Source organism: Epinephelus fuscoguttatus, linkage group LG4, assembly GCF_011397635.1.
Source record: "Epinephelus fuscoguttatus linkage group LG4, E.fuscoguttatus.final_Chr_v1".
Classification (NCBI taxonomy): Eukaryota; Metazoa; Chordata; class Actinopteri; order Perciformes; family Serranidae; genus Epinephelus; species Epinephelus fuscoguttatus.
The window spans coordinates 13,012,309-13,027,650 of NC_064755.1; the positions used below are offsets into that span (position 1 = coordinate 13,012,309).

A 15,342-nucleotide genomic window follows, 5' to 3' on the forward strand; every position below is an offset into this window, starting at 1 on the left:
TTATAAATATCTTTTTACCGGTGACCAGAAAAGTTTGTTGTTGTTTTTTTTTCTTTTTTTTCGAAATGTCTTTTCAACATAAAAAGTTTGCTGGGCTATGTAAATAAAAAAAAACTATGCAGCATATTTTTTGTAGCCAGCATCTGCTTATGTCTGCTCCATCTGTGAAGACATATTTAGATCAAAATAACACAGACAATGTAGTTTAAGATAAAAAATTATTTTATTGTGGAATATTTCACATCATATTATATGATTAGAAATAGCCCATCAGCTGAAATGCTTTACTCAGCTGCCTCTTTTCCCTGTAGAGAAGGAGAAGAAGAAGAAAAAGGGGAAGAAGAGGAAACTTAATACACACAGTTCATATACACACATGCTCGCACACACACACACACACACACACACACACACACACACACACACACTTATTATACTATAAAAGATTTGTCTGTATGGAGAGATCAGCGGGTGGAGCGGCTAGCATACCTAATGGTAGACAGCGCCCCAGACTAACGTCCAAGAACACAAAATTGAATCCACAGAGTACCTCCATACTGCTCATCCATCGTGATCCAAGTGTGCTGCAGCCCCGACATAAAAAGTCGTTTCGAAAAACGTCATATGAACTCTGTTTTTAGCCTCACTGTAGCCTGTAGCTTTGACTGCTTTTCTGTGCTCCGCGCTCACGTGTGTGCGCGCTCAGGGTGATCAGTGATCTCTGAAGAGCAGCAGTCTCGTCAGTACTGATGTCCAGATTCTCAAGTGCAGGCATCGCCAATTCCCAGTCTGAGCAGCAAAGACTTTCCCCATCCGAGGAATGCTTTGCATTTGAAACAACTACACCACCAGGTTTCCAGTGCTGGACTCCGGTGTTCTGCGGCTGGCTGAGGGTTAGGCTCATGAGCTGCGGTGGCTGCTTCGTCCAGTAGCCTGAGTTCCGAGCGTATACTCGGGCTCAAACAAATACAGCTCAACAAAGAAATGCTGTTCCTCCTCAGTTTCAAAGTCTTCAGACATGTTTGGCTGTCTTTTGCTAAAAGACCGTAGTGCAAATTATCTTTCAGCTACTGTGGTTACTGTTGTCCCTCCCTGCAGTGCACGTGTCACGTGATGTAAACACGGGTGAGCAAAGCTCATACTTTCGCTGGTCTCGCACAGGCTCGCACACACGTGAGCGCGGAGCACAGAAAAGCAGTCAGAGCTACAGGCTACAGTGAGGCTAAAAACAGAGTTCATATGACGTTTTTCGAAACAACTTTTTATGTCGCGGCTGCAGCGCACTTGGATCACGATGGATGAGCAGTATGGAGGTACTCTGTGGATTCAATTTTGTGTTCTTGGACGTTAGTGTGGGGCGCCGTCTGCCATTAGGTGTGCTAGCCGCTCCCCCCGCGGATCTCCGCAAGGGATGTGAGGACTCTAAAACTTCACCAGGGCCTCCATCGGCATATGGGTGAGTAGATAATGGCTGAATTTTCATTTTTGGGTGCACTATCCCTTTAAGGCAAATATTGTAATTATTTTCAGTCATGATGAGAGTATTGCATGACCTACATTTAATTTTCATTTAGCTGAAATTTGTATGTATTTACCTTGCCAGAGTCACGACTCTTTGCTCTCAACTTGTTGACCTGGGACTCCGCAATATCAGCACGCTCCTCAGCCTCTTCCAGCTCATGCTGGATTTTCCTGCACTTGGACAGATGGACGTTGGCCTGCTCCTCCTGAAAAACCATAGAGATTGACATTGTTTTAATGTCCACAAAGACCAACAGTCTACTTTGTGTAAAATAAACCTGCCACAGTAGCAAGGTTTTGAGTGTTGAAAATGTATGTTTTGTCCTTACCGCCTCCTCAGCCTGCCTCTTGTAGGCCTTCACCTTGAGCTGCAACTTATCAACCAGATCCTGCAGCCTGGAGATGTTTTTCTTGTCCTCTTCAGTCTATTAAAGTTAATTTAAAAGTAAAGTAGAAAATAAATGTACATGTTGACTTGAATTAAGTTGATTTCTATATTAAATGTCAAAGTGACTGTACCTGATAGGTGAGCTCCTTTACTCTCCTCTCATATTTGCGGACACCCTTAACAGCATCTGCTCCACGTCTCTGCTCAGCCTCCACCTCTGCCTCCAGCTCACGCACCTTCAGAAAACAAGATAATGAGTATCCATCTTCTCTTCAAAACTCATGTTTCCAGCTGTGAAAAATTGTTATCCTGAATTTCTTACCCTTGATTCAAGTTTCTGGAGCTGCTTCTTTCCACCCTTCATGGCCAGGTTCTCAGCCTCATCCAGGCGGTGCTGCAGGTCCTTAACAGTGACCTCCAGGTTCTTCTTCATCCTCTCCAGGTGAGCACTGGTATCCTGCTCCTTCTTCAGCTCCTCAGCCATCATAGCAGCCTAGAGAATACAGCATAAAACATTGATTAGAAATGCTGTGAAAAAAATACATTGGCTTATGAACAAATGAAGTTTAAACCTACATCAGTGATGGCCTTCTTGGCCTTCTCCTCTGCATTCCTTGCTTCCTGAACAGTGTCATCCACTTCTCCCTGGACCTGGACCAGGTCAGCCTCAAGCTTCTTCTTAGTGTTCACAAGGCTTGTGTTCTACAGAACGATTTAGGCACTTGAGTCATCACATGCCTGATTTTCAAGTTATTTTAAATTTATTTATTTTTATTTGTTTATGTTTAGAAAATGGGACAGAACATATTAATGAACATTAACAATGTAAATATGTAAGAGATTCTAGCCAAGTGGCTAATTTCCATCCCTTGTCCCATTGGGAGGTAATCTCACTAGCTTTTTAAATCATTGAATAAATGACTGGGTTTGTTCACCTGAGAGTGCAGAAGTCCAACACGCTCACTGGCATCCACCAGCTCCTGTTCAGCAACTTTGCGACTTCTCTCTGTCTGTTCCAGAGCAGCTCTGAGTTCCTCAATTTCAGCTATCATGAGACCGTTCCTACGATCCACCATAGCAGCTTGTTCCTTGAAGTCCTCCTGGGCTCTGACAGCATCATCAAGGTGCAGTTGCGCATCCTAGTGGAAAAATATCAGGAAAATGTTCACATACATGTTTCCGTCACTGACCACAGTCTGTGCAACAGCTCTGTGTCTTACAGTACCTTCAGCTGCGCCTGAACATTTCTCAGTTGCTTCTGGGACTCAGCAGCCTGGCGATTGGCGTGGCTGAGCTGAATCTCCATCTCATTCAGGTCTCCTTCCATCTTCTTCTTGATTCTCAGGGCATCATTCCTGCTCCTGACCTCAGAATCCAGAGTGCTCTGCATGGAGTCAATCACCCTCTGGCTGTTCCTCTTGATCTGCTCCATCTCCTCATCTTTCTCTGCCAGCTTCCTGTCCACCTCACCCTTAATCTGGTTGAGCTCCAGCTGGACACGCAGGATCTTAGACTCCTCGTGTTCCAGAGTTCCCTGATGATATCAAAGAACGAACGTCCATCTCTGCTTTCAAACCTTTAATAATATATTTGTCGCTGATTTAGAATGTTTTTCAGATCTCTTAGAAAAACAAAGTACCTCAGCCTCTTCAAGAGCTGTCTGGATTTCAGCCTTCTCTGTCTCCACCTGCTTCTTGGACTTCTCCAGCTCATGGATGCTCTTGCCAGTCTCACCAATCTGTTCAGTCAGATCTGAGATCTCCTCTGCAGAGATACAGGTGTAAATTGTGAAGCCTTAAAATGTAGAATATAAAGACTTTATTCAAAACATGTTGAATACAGTGTAACTGTTAGATAATGTAGAACTCACGCTGCAGGTTCTTGTTTTCACGCTTCATGGTCTCCAGCTGATCCAGAGCTTCCTCATAGGAGTTCTTCATCTTGAACAGCTCAGTGCTGAGAGAACGAGCCTCCTTCTGTGCTCCCTCAAGCTCTGCCTGACCCTCCTCATACTTCTGTTTCCACTCAGCCAACACCTGAATAACACAATTAATGCAGTTCAGATTGTTACACAGCAGTATAAAGACAAATGAAAGTATCTTTTTCATTGTTTGTATGGCTGAGCCATATAAAGTAAACAATGCTACCTTGTCAAAGTTCCTCTGCTTCTTGTCCAGGTTGGCAGCCAGCCCATTGGCCCTCTCCACATCAATCATGAGGTCCTCCACCTCACTCTGGAGCCTCTGTTTGGTCTTCTCAAGAGAGGCGCACTTTGAGTTCACTGCCTCAATCTGCTCCTCAGCCTCCTGAAGGCGCTGGGCCAGCTTCTTCCTGTTTGGAAAAGGCAAGTTTTTTTCTCCCAATGAATGTTGGGAAATTACCTGAGGCCTCAGTAACAAGAATTCGCAATGTGAGCTCTGAACACATTATGCAACAGGTAGCTGAATCCATTTGGCCTCAGTGGGAAGAGGGAATACTCTATTTGAATGGAGCTACTGGTGTTACAGATGTAACACTGGTGTTCTGCCCAGGCTTAATGTTCTGAGGGTAGGGATTGTTTTTCATCTTATTCTTAAGAAGGTGTTGGATTAGCAAATACAAATATTTTGGAAACATTTATTGAAATGCAAGTTTTAATGTTAGCAGTGCAGTTGTCAGCTGACTTATGCCAAAATGAAACACTTCTGAACTGGCCATTCAATTGTATGAATGTTACTCACTTGGCTTCCTCAAGCTCCTCAGTGCGCTGGATAGCATCAGTTTCATACTTTGATCTCCACTGTGCCACCTCACTGTTGGCCTTGGACATTCCACGCTGCAGCTCAGCCTTGGCCTCCTGCTCCTCCTCAAACTGCTCCCTCAGCAGATCACAGTCATGACGGGCTGATTGCAGGCCATGGGCAAGAGCATTCTTGGCCTGGTGTAAAAAATATTATTGAATATACAAAATTCCTTAATCTCAAACATATATACCAATACACACTTACTGAACAGTTTCCTACCTTAACCTCCTCCTCAATCTGTCTCTTCAGCTCCTCAATCTGCTGTGTGAAGGCCTGTTTGCCTCTGGTCAGCTGGGAGACAAGTGCTTCTTTCTCCTCAATTTGACGGCTGAACTCACCTTGTGTAAGAGATGCCATGATACCCTTTGTTTGTGTTTGTTTCTCAATGACTCACAACAGATCATTCACTGATAACTTGTAGATACCATTTTCTGTCAGGAGACGTGCTTTCTGTGCACTTGTGTCATTGATTTGACGGATGTTTTCATCATTCTTGGTCTTCAGTTCGCTAAGTTGGTCCTCAAGAGTGCGGCACATTTTTTCAAGATTTCCCTGATGAGGAAAAGAGAGATGAGATCAGTGATCAGATTTTACTTTGGCTATAATATTGATTACCTTATTTACTGTACTAATTTGGGTATTAACATAACATGCAATGCATTGCGCACCTTTGCTTTTGCAACATTCTCCATGTTGCTGGAGAGGTCGTCAATCTCCATCTTGTATTCACTCTTTTCCTTCTCAAGCTTCTGCTTAACACGCTGGAGGTTGTCGATCTGCTCTCCCAGCTCAGCAACGCTGTCAGCCTGCTTCTTGCGAAGAGCAGCAGCAGTGGCTTCATGCTGCAGAGTGGACTCCTCAAGGTCACGACGGAGCTTCTGGAACTCAGCTTCACGCTTCTTGTTCATCTCAATCTGAGCAGCAGTAGCACCACCGGCCTCTTCCAGCCTCTCGCTGATCTCCTCAAGTTCCTGAGAGGTCAGCTCTCTGCTTCTCAACCTTGGCACGAGCAGCACGCTCAGCCTCAATCTCCTCCTCCAGTTCCTCAATACGGGCCTGTTGAATGTAGGTGTAATGTCTTTCAGTAAACTTCCACTTTTACTACACAACACAGGAATTGTAAACTATGCAATGATGTTTTTTGTAGCTCAATATGTCACCTGAAGCTCCTTAATCTTCTTCTGGAGCTGAGCACCCATTGACTGCTCGTCTTCAATCTTGCTCAGGAGTTGACTGATTTCAAAGTCTTTCCTGTGAAAATAGTAGAAAGAGTAGATAGAGTTCAAGCAGTCCCCCAGGATGTGGTTGTTGAGTGGTTGTTGGATAAATTAAAAAAATATACTTTTTGATTTTCTCGTCAGACTGCTGCTTGTCATTCTCAAGATCCATGATGGATTCCTGGGCCAATTTCAGATCACCCTCAAGCTTCCTCTTGGCTCTCTCAAGGTCCATACGCAGCTTCTTCTCTTGCTCCAGAGAACCCTCAAGCTGAGAAATACAATGAGCTTTTAATCATCACATTCAAGAAGAATCTTGTCTTTCCACTCTGAGCAACTTTGTGCACTTACATCATCCACTTGCTGCTCAAGCTTGGTCTTGGCCTTGGTCAGAGTGTTGACTTTGTCTTCCTCAGCCTGCAGGTCATCAAGAGTCTGCTGATGAGCCTCCTGCAGGGCTTTCTTTTCCTTGGTCAGCTTAGCAATGCTCTCATCCTGAGAGGCCATCTCCTCGGTCAGGTTCTTCACCTAAGTATGCGAGAAAGATTTTGTCAATAAATGGTAATCATCATAATTTTGCTTGATCTGCTGGACAGAATATTATTTAGGAACCTTGTTCTCAGTGGCGTGTTTCTCCTTCTCCACTTTGGCCAAGGTAAGCTCCAGGTCATCAATATCCTTCTTGAGCTCAGAGCATTCATCCTCCAGTTTTCTCTTCTTGGCAGTGAGCTCAGCATTGATTTCCTCTTCATCCTCCAGTCTCTCATTTGTCTCTTTGAGTTTGGCCTCCAGCTGAATCTTACTCTTGATAAGTCCCTCACATCTCTCCTCAGCATCTGACAGATTCTCTGCTTCCTAGTTAATTTCATGAAAAAAACATGTTAGCACATTGACAGTGAAAAACCGGAAAAAGCACAACTTTCAGTTGATGTGAACTTACAGATGCTACTTGCAGCTGCAGATCATTCTTCTCCTGCAGAAGGGACACCATCTTCTCCTCCAGTTCCTTCTTCTTGGCCAGGGCAGCAGCCAAGTCATTTGTCATCTTATCATAGTTCTCCTTCATGGCTGCCAGCTCCTTCTCAGTTTCAGCACTCTTCAGCAGAGGCTTGATCTTGTAGTACACCTTCATCCATGGCCAGTGTTTCACATTCATGAATGAGCGGACATTGTACTGGATGGTGTAGATGGCTTCCTGCAGACAAGAAGTTGCTGTTATGGACAGTATTGTTCAGGATTTTTCACACCATTATTTAGAATGATCTGTTTTCAACATGCCTCCTCTCCATCATCTTCACAAACTCCTTCCTCATGACGTAACCACGGCATAAAGCCTGAGTCATGGTGACCAGAGTTGCCAGTTTTTCATCTCTCATCTCCTCAAGGACACCCAGCAGACCAGCCTTGAAGAACACCTGGACAAACAAAAATTAAAAATAAATGCAGGATGAACTCAGATTGTGATTACTTCACCCACCTTACATGGTTCAACACCTTTCAGGCGTAAGGAGTTTCATGAATGGAGACATGCTGGCTGCTTTACCTCTGTTCTAACATCTGAGCACTTGGAACTGAATTCATTAAAGTCAAGTGAGTAGTTTTCAGATGTTATGCTTCATTATTAATAGATATATCTTGTACATAATATATTGTTAACAGAAAAACCCTCAAACACACTGGACTGGACAACTTTATTATTCTTCATTTAAAAAAAAAACAAAAAAAAAAGGATAGAAAGGTGCTTACCTTAGTGTGTCCGAATTTATATTCATCGTGATTAACATCAATTGACCCAAGCAGCTTCTCTGAAGCTTTCTTGTTGTCAATGAACTGACCCTCAGGGATCACACTGGCATTCAGCACTTTGTACCTTTTATGAGAGAGTTAATGGTCAGTGTGAGCATTTTCTTTTAATAATCTGCATCAAAACTATGTTGAAATATTCACTGATACCTCTGCTTGAAGTCACCATAGAGGATTCTGCTGGGGAAACCTTTTCTGCAGATTCTGATACCCTCCAGCACACCATTACACCTGAGCTGGTGGATGACCAGGAAGTTCTCCATCAAGCCTGGAAAACAGAAATTTCTTGATGAACTTTTTTGATGAAATAATCTCCTTGTTGAAACAACACAAAATGTCATAAACCACAACAACAAAACTAAACCAATTCTCAATGACTCTATTGAGATTATGTTCTCTATGTACCTGGAGTCTTTGACTCATTGGGAATCAGGCAGCGCACAAAGTGAGGATGGGTGCTCCTCAAGTTAGTCATCAGCTTGCCCAAGTTCTCCTGTAGATCCAAAATGATCAGTCTTATTACAAGTGAGTTTTCATACAAACTGAGATATATGAGATACATTTGCAATTTTAAACCTTACCCTAAACTGTGAAGACACAGTTTGCATAGAACCACCCTTCTTCTTGCCTCCCTTCTTGCCACCACCAGTCTCTGTTGATAATTTACAGCACACATATTTTGTTAGATTGTGATGTCAAATGAACATGAACACATTCTTGTTACTGAAAAACATACAGTATGTTTGACCTTGAGATGGGTTTTAGTTTACTGTAGTTACTATCATACCTTCAACGACGGGAGGATACAGGGTAGCCAGCAGTTTCACTGAGGATTTCTGGTACAGCTGCACAACGGAATCATTCAGTGGATCCTTGTTCTTGTCCAGCCAGCCAATGATATTGTAGTCCACAGTACCAGCATAGTGCACCAGAGAGAAGTGGGCCTCAGCCTTGCCCTTGGCGGGCTTTGGCTTTTCAAATGCTTTGCTTTTGCCAAGATGCTGGTCATACAGCTTGTTCTTGAAAGATGTGTCTGTGGCCTTGGGGAACATGCACTCCTCTTCAAGGATGGAGAAGATGCCCATAGGCTTGAAAAAACATAGGAAAAAGTATGTCATTAAGTGACACATTAAGTCAAATCGAGAACAACTACATATAATCACAAAATCAAGTGATTACCTTTTCAATCAGCTCAATGCAGGCAGCCAAATCCATGCCAAAGTCAATGAACTCCCAGATAATACCCTCCTTCTTGTACTCCTCTTGCTCCAGGACAAACATGTGGTGGTTGAAAAACTGTTGCAGTTTCTCATTAGTGAAGTTGATGCACAGCTGCTCCAAGGTGTTGAACTGTGAGGGGAAATATAATCAGTATAGTCTCTTGCAGGCAATAAGAATGATTCTGTCATGAAAATGATTGGCTGCTGAATTTTTGGAAATGAAGCTTACATCAAAGATTTCAAAGCCAGCAATATCCAGGACACCAATGAAGTACTGTCTCGCTTGTTTGGTATCCAGTGTCTGGTTGATACGGATGACCATCCACAAGAACATTCTCTCATAGATAGACTTGGCCAGGGCACTCACTGAGTTATTCACCTGAATAAAAACAAGGATGTCATTTTATAAAGTCCATCAACACTTTAGTAAAATGCTAGATTACTGGTAATTTAAACTTCTTCTAATGAGACAAATCACACAACAAATCCAAAATAGAAAATACAGCTGAGATGGATCTTGACTTAATTTGCATCATGCATTTAGCATGCAATGTATAAAACACATCAAGAGTAGTAATACACTGAACTCTTCCACTGCATTTCTTCTTTCAAATGAATTATTTTACATTACATTACATAATTTCACTACAACCAACAAAAATAATCTGTTTTAAATAGTAGTATATCGGATGTTAATAATTCATGTTTACCTGAGGCACAGTCTGTCCCTTGGTGACAAATTCATTTCCGACCTTTACTCTTGGATAGCACAGAGCCTTCAGCATGTCAGCTGAGTTCAGACCCAGTAAGTAAGCAACCTTGTCAGCCTCTGAAAACAGTTCAATGATTTCCATCAGAAACCAGTGTGATTAAAAACGTTATTACTGTCTTGCTCCAAGGTATTTTCTATTAGCTGACATTGAATACTCACCCTCTGTGCCATCGGGCTCAGCCTGCTCCTCACGCTGCTTCTGCTTGAACTTCATGTTACCATGGTGGAGCACAGCACCAGTCATCTTGTAGATACTTGACTTCTCTTCACCGGTGAAGCCCAGGATATCAATAGCATTCTAAATTCGAAAAAGGTGTCCACACAAAATATAATCATGTAAGTAACTGCATCTGAAGAAGCACTTTTGATGATGCATTTCATGCACAAAATATATTTAAACATTTTGAAGTGGGGATCACTCACATCAGTGGCTTCCAGCTCAACTTTGTCATCAATGCTGGCCACAGTGATCTGACCCTGGCTACACATGGGGAAGTCATAGGGGTTGGTTGTGATGAGTGCCAACTCTGGAGATCAAAAAAGGGTAAAAATGTCAATACATGTGTTTCATAAAAAAGTTGCAATATGGTTACACCAGGGGCGGAAATCCCGGGGGGGGGGGACAGGGGGGACATGACTCCCCCATCAATAAAGCTGTACCCCCCTAGAATAATTTGAGACACAATTAATAATTTTTGAACAATGCAGTAGTATTTATTAAAAGCACAATGTAAGCGGTGCTCATTATGAAAGTGCAATAATGTGCTATTTAAATCTTAAATTCCTAGTAGTGGTATATCCCACACTCTTTCCAATGGGCGGGGCTAGCAGCCGTTAGTACTTGGCAGCAGTTGCAGCGTGTGGCTGGACCCGGCTGCCCACATTGCGCGGGCTAAGATGTACACTCACAGATACAGTTTAACTTACACAAGTTACAAAACATCCCATTTACTGTTACAACAAGCCCCAGGCCCAGGCTGATAATATAAACTGTCTGCAACATTTCTCCTGCATTGTTCAAAAGCCAGAGTTTAGTGATAGTCAGAGAGGACAGGAGTGAAAGAAGAGGGAGAGGACAGGACAAGAGCAGTCAGTGATGGAGCAGCTCGTAGTTAATATCTGTCGGCTCTCCACCTGTCAGTGAGACAAACATGACAGACGTGTTGTTTAACTGACGAGGAGCGGCGATTACGCGCGATTATTACGCACGGTTTTGAGGTGTGCAGCGGCAGATCTCACAGCACACTGTTTATAAACCAGTTCACCAGTTTAATTGCAGGAAATGTTTATCTCATTGCCGGTAAAAAAACAAAAAAACAAACAAAACGGTTTGCTCCTGCAGCCAGCCAGAGACGACGGATCCATTCCACACACCTGAGCCAGATGAAAAAGAGGGAGAGAAGGAGAGAGATTGAGTTTCGGTCTTTGATGAATGAAGCCTTTTTGTTTTGCTGCTATTAAACAATGAGAGACACGTTTTCTCTGTTTACTTAATAGCATAAATATTCACACTACTGCGCACGGGGAGACAGAGACCTGCTCTGCTCCAGACACACTCAGCACCTTGGACAGCACGGCGCACCTGACTATTGTCGTTGTGCACATGTTAATTTGATTTCAGTCATTTTGTTTTAAATCTGGACATGTGCAGGTGGACTCAGCCAGTGCTAAGAAAGGTCCTATCCCTGCCTGTTGGAGAGATAGAAAAAAGATTGACGTGTCAAATTGCGGTAAAAGATGTTGTATAAAAGAGAGGCTACAATTTTTTTTCCTTGTCCCCCCCTGGAATTATTCTCTAAAATTTTACTGTTTATTGTCCCCCCCAACTATGAAATGCGATTTTCACCCCTGGGTTAATCGCTGCGCAGAATCTCAGTTTGCTTACCAATCAGCTCAGGCTTGTGGTTGGTCATCATCTGGTAGAAGATGTGGTAGCCTCTTTCATCAGGAAGCTGGAATGTCACTCTAGACTTCTCCAGCAGATCTACAAATATTGTTCATAAGTCACAGCCTGGCCAATTCTGAATTCCAATTGTTCATATGAGTGTTATTACTTACATGTCTCAATATCAGCACTAGCCAGTTTGCCAGTTGTGCCAAAATGGATTCTGATGAATTTACCCTGTTTGGAAGAAAGGAATTTTTAAAGTCCCATGACACTGACAATCTGTAACAAGACCTGCCTCATGTAGAAATCGCTCCATACTTACAAAACGCGAGGAGTTGTCATTCCTCACAGTTTTGGCGTTACCATAGGCCTCCAGCAGGGGATTGGCTGCAATAATCTGATCCTCCAGTGACCCCTATAATCCAGGTTTAAACTTGCTATCAGAAAATGACTTTATCCCCCCCCCTCCAGGAAATATATGTCATATTGAAAGACAAGTGAGTTGTGATCACTATACAGGTACACACCTTGGACATGTCCCTCTTTTTGTCTCCACCAACTGAGATTGTTGCAAAGTACTGATGACACGCTTGGTGTTCACAGTCTTTCCAGCACCAGATTCTCCACTAGGTATAGACACAGACTTGTAAAAAGCTGATCAAGATATCTGACTGTGTTAAACAGAGTCAACAAATGTAAATGTAATAAACTTACGTGATCAAGACAGACTGATTCTCCTATCTGTTAAATAAAACACAAGAATTACTGATGTTTTACTGCAACAGAAACCTCATATAAACTGGACATTGTTATGGTAATGACTTACCAGTAAGCATGAACTGATAAGCGTTGTCAGAGACAGAGAAGATGTGGGGTGGAGCCTCCATACGCTTCTTGCCTCTGTAGGCAGCCACACATTCAGCATCGTACACTGGGAGCCACTTGTAGGTTCACAGTGGCACAGAACAACCCAGAGTAGGTCTGAAAGTGATCACAGAGATTCAACAGTTAACTCTGTGTTTCTGTCAAGTATTTCCAACCATACTGTTATGTCATTAGGCACATTGTCTTACGTAGATCATCCATGCTGCATAACGCTCTTTGAGATTATACAGCACAGAGGCTTCATTGAGATGGGTCATCATGGCCATGTCCTCAATCTTGTCATACTTGGGCATTGGAGAGACGTCATCTTCTTTGACTGTCCTCTCCTGGAGCAAAACATTTATGATTATCAGAACTGGTCATGCTGAATTTCCAGATTACTCAGACTTATGATACCAACCTCCTCAGTGTCCAGGACTTTGACAGTGACTTTGCCACCTTCTTTCTTGAGGATTGTTGCCTTCAGGTACAGCTCCTTGGCATCGGCCACATAGCAGGCACTCTTGGCATCAAAAGGTTTGCTCTGAGCCTCAATTCTCTCCTTTTCTGGCTTCCGGAGGTAAATGGCAGCCTTGCCATAGATGGCCATCTCTGCGTCCGTACTCATGGTGGCAGCTGATGTCTGGTTGATAATTACAAAGGAATTGCCATCATAAACTAATGCTTTTAAGTCCATGTGATTAAACAGCACATGAACTTAAATGTCTGCTGAATGATTAATATATCCAAACTGAAACATGTCTGTGTTTCCTTGCAGGTGGTCTTCAACTTCATTCAAAGTCCTTTTCAGACTTAATTAGTGAGAATAAACTAATACTAATATTGTTTTGTTTTGTTAAAAGTCTGCCTGAAGAACTGTGGACATTGATTGAAAGAACAATATTTTGCATATTTACCAAATGATTGTAAATTAAATTCAGACACTTAAATGTTGTTCTTACCTGACCCCCTCTCTCTCACCACTATTCACCAATCCTGTTGAAAAAGAATCTGGTAAGTGAAGGTTTAAAAACAAGACATCAAATGTTAATATAATTTATATCTTAAATTGAGGACACATTGATATGGTCTAAAGCTTCAGAGAAAATCATTTTACCACAAGCAGGAACTCACAGGTCTTCAGCGTTGCACACTGTGTCCACAACCAGCCTTTTTATTGAATGAGGTTTCATGACACTGCACAAGTTATATATGGTATACATGCCAAATGTGGTAGGACATATAGGCAGTCATAAAGACATGTTGTAATCATATATCATGTGATGTTTCAGGTTTCAGTCATGACCAAGTCTTGGTTTATTCTTAATCATTACTTCATTTTAAAGAAGGTATACTAATTTATGAAAATATCAGTGTTCTATGTTCCTTTAACTGTTCAATTTACTTTTTTAAAAAGTAATTAATTTTATATAATAAGCCATATAATATTATTTTACAGAGTTTTACTTTTCCCGATCATACATTTTAAACAAAATAACATTAGCATGTCATGGATGATTGAAGTAATACCTTTTTAAATTTCTATTTTATTATTAAGCATTATTGAGTTTTTCAGTTTTGTTTAAGCATAAGGCCATAGTACAAAACAAGCACAACAAGAATCAGTAGAATCAGTAATCAAAACCATTACAAACAAGAAATATATTTTAAACACTATCAGGCCTCTTAGAAGAACACTGATTTCAGAGCATGAAGGTTGATTATTCTCTGAAAGATTTTGTCAAATGTCTCTGAGATTTTTAACACTCTAGATGCATTTTGATCAGGGGTAAGAGTGAGCACTAAGGGATACACTGTTCTGGGATGCCATAGTTCATTGAACTCCCTTATTCAAAAGTGCTGGCCTCAAGAGAAAGCTCCGTAGCAAGAATTTATCTTGAATTCAGCCACCCGTTCATTCATGCTCCTGGAAATGTTTCATGTTGGGATTACAGTGACAATATTGAAACCTCTTTTCCCTTTCCCTCAAACTTCTCCAGAGGAGTCTAAAAGTGGTCTGAGACATTCTTCATAATAAAGTACCTCTGGAATGTCTTGGCTCTCTTCTCAGATGCCTGTGCTTGGGACCTATTAATGCACAGTGGGGGCACATTGACTAGTTTTTCCATACCACAGTCCTCCAATGTTACAGATGGTTCCAGCAGTTATTAATGTATGATAGAGTAGTACATGGTTGGATGACTTGTAAATAACCCATGCCGGTGAGCACCAACCAGGATTTCAACATTGAATTCTAGTTCAGAACAGATTGACATTTGGTCTGAATGTCCAAGACTGCATTTCCTTATAATACTTGTTTTATTCACAAGTTTCCATCATATCATATCACATCAAACTTCTTCCTACAACCAGAGGGACCCTGCATCAATTATGTATTGTTCTATTTCATTGTATTTAAAAAGCATTTTTCATGTTATCTTTAAATTGTTGCTTAATAAATATAAATCTGTTGAAGCATGTGTAACATGATATTAATAATAATGATATTAACTTAGGCTTATATAGCGCCTTTCAAGAGACCCAAGGATGCTTAGAAGTACCAAAATAACCAAGGCCACTTTACAACAAGAAAAATAACAATCTAGCAATCTCCATGGGGAGAGAGTTCCACAGGGTTGGGGCTGCCACACTGAAGGCTCTATCCCCGAAAGTTCGCCTTCTGGTGTGAGGGACGTTGAGGAGACCCAAGTCAACAGACCGCAGGTTCCATGAGGGGGTGTAATCAATAAGGAGGTCAAACATGGTCTTCTTTGTCTAATAAGTGGAAACTATGGATGTGTTAGTTTGATTAAGTATGTAACTTGTATGCTGCTATTGTTGTCATCCTAAAGCCAGCACCACTTGTACTGTTTTACATTACAGGGA

The 15,342-nt window shown here is 41.9% G+C and overlaps 1 pseudogene; it reads right to left on the minus strand.

Annotated features, from left to right (window-relative positions):
- Window positions 1-242: 242 nt before the first annotated feature.
- On the minus strand, window positions 243-13,084 carry LOC125887295 (myosin heavy chain, fast skeletal muscle-like; annotated as a pseudogene).
- Between the last annotated feature and the right edge of the window lie 2,258 nt (window positions 13,085-15,342).